This window comes from Hordeum vulgare, chromosome 7H (assembly GCF_904849725.1).
Source record: "Hordeum vulgare subsp. vulgare chromosome 7H, MorexV3_pseudomolecules_assembly, whole genome shotgun sequence".
In the NCBI taxonomy this organism is placed as follows: Eukaryota; Viridiplantae; Streptophyta; class Magnoliopsida; order Poales; family Poaceae; genus Hordeum; species Hordeum vulgare.
This window is the reverse complement of record NC_058524.1, coordinates 379,795,061-379,797,712: the sequence shown is the minus strand read 5'-3', so window position 1 is coordinate 379,797,712 and position 2,652 is coordinate 379,795,061.

Genomic DNA, 2,652 nt, shown 5'->3' with positions numbered 1-2,652 from the left:
GCATAATGCATAGTTTCAAGTGTTGTCATCTTTTACACTCAACCCATAAGTGGTTGAATTCTATTTCTAGTAAAGTTTTCCATCCGTTTGTTTAATGGGAATGGGGACCTTTTGTTTCCCTCCTTCATGTCAATAATTGTACCTATAGTTCGTAAGAATGGCCTTCCAAGTATTATGTGACAACAAGGATTGCAATCAATATCAAGCACAATGAAATCTATAGACACATAATTTTTATTTGCAATAATAATCACATCTTTAATTCTAACTAAAGGTTTGTTGATGGTATAATCCGCAAGATGCAAGTCTAGGAAACACGCTTCAATATTGGTGAGACCAAGCACAAAACATAAAGTTTTTGGTATGATTGAAACACTAGCACCAAGATCACACAAAGAATTGCATTCATATTTATTTATATTTATTTTGATAGTAGGTTCCCGCACATCATGCAATTTTCTACGAATAGAAACATCAAGTTCAAGTTTCTCATCATAAGCTTTCATCATAGCTTCTACTATATGCTCGGTAAAAGCATTGTTTTGTTCATAAGTATTGGGTGAGCTAATAATTGATTACAACAAACAAATAAGTTCTACTATGGAGTATTTATCATAATTGAAGTCCTTATAATCCAAGATAGTGGGCACACCACTAGTTAAAGTTTTGACATCTCCAAACCCACTTTTTCAATTTTAGCATCAAAATTATCACCCTCCAAGAAAACGGGACGCTCCTTAAGTCGAGTTGTGTTATCTCCAGTCCCTTTATCATTTATAGTCAGAGAGGTAAACAAAGATTCAATAGAAGAAACACCAATAATTTAAATACATTCATCATGATTCCCATAAAAACCGGGTGGAAGAGCCTTTTCTAAGAATTCCCTCTTAGCTCTCAACTTAGCGGTCCTCTCCTTACTTTCATCAATCGATATTTGGATAGATTAAATAGACTCATTAAAATCATGCTTATATGGGAGCACCTTGCTTTTCAGAGTTTCTACATCAAGAGCAATTGTATCCATGTTTTTAGCCAAAGTATCAACAACATGCAATTTTTCTTCTACCATAGTATTGAAAACTTTTTGTAACTTAATAAATTCTTTAATTGTGGTCTCAAGATCAGTGGGTATCCTATTAGCATTTCTAGAAGAATTTACGTAAGAATTACCAAAATAATTTCCATAGTTATTAGAGGAATTACTGGGATAAGGTGTAGCATTGAAATTTCCTCTATAAGCATTGTTATTTAAATTATTTCGTGAGATGAAGTTCACATAAATAGCATCATTATTTTACTCAATCAAGGTAGACAAAGGCATATCATTAGGATCAAGATGGGTATTTTTACTAGCAACCACATTCATAAGAGCATCCATTTTTCACTCAAAGTAGCAATTTCTTCAACATAATTTACCTTCTTACCAGTTGGAGCTCTTTCGGTATGCCATTGAGAATAATTTGTCATAATATTGTCCAGAAGTTTGGTGGCCTATCCTGAGGTCACATCCATGAAGGTACCACGTGCAACAGAATCTAGAAGATTTCTAGACACAAAGTTTAGTCCAGCATAGATATTTTTGATAATCATCCACAAGTTTAAACCATGACTAGGGCAATTTCCTATCATCAATTTCAATATCTCCCATGCTTGTGAAACATGCTCATGATATTGTTGTTTAAAATTCATTATTTGATTTCTAATGGAGATGACCCTAGCAGGAGGAAAATACTTGGCAATGAAACCATCCTTACACTTACCCCACATTCCAATACTATTACGAGGTAAAGATGAAAACCAAGTTTAGCTTTATCTCTTAGCAGAAAAGGAAATAATATTAATATAAAAATATAATTATCCATATCCTTTTTATTTTGCATATCACATAATTCAACAAAGGTATTAAGATGAGCACCGGGATCCTCATTAGGACTTCCCGAAAATTGATCTTTCATCACAAGATTCAGCAATGCAGCATTAATATCAAAAGCCTCCACACTAGTGGTGGGTGGTATAGTAGTACTAACAAAATAATAGTTATTAGTATTTGAGAAGTCACACAATTTAGTAGTATCTTGAGACATGGTGACTCAACAAGCAAAGCAACAAGCAAGACAAGTTAACTAGCAAGCGACGAAGTAAACTAGCAATAACCAAAGGTAAATATTTTTGTATTTTTATTTTTTATGTGAAATACTAAATATAACAGCAAATAAAAATAATAGGAAGTGAATGAATTTTTTTGAGAAGCTACTTTAAAGTTGGTGATGGTATTCCCCCGCAACGGCGCCACAAATCCTTCGTGATGACTGTGATCTGCGTTGGGTTTTCCATGAAGACGAATGGGTTATCGTAGCACAATGCGGGTAAGTATTTCCCTCAGTTATGAAACCAACATTTATAGAACCAATAAGAATACCAATCCTAACTGTCTTCAGTGACTGCACACAAAGAAACAAAGAACATGCACCCAACGTGGGCAAGAGGGTTGTCAATCCCCTTGATCTCGTTAGTTGCAAGCAAATGAGGTGTGTAGATAATTGTTGATGATTTTAAAATGAAAATAAAATAAAAGACAAATATGGCAGCAAGGTAGCAGTAGCATTTGTTAATATATAAGTGAATAGACCTAGGAGCCGTAGTGTTCCCTAG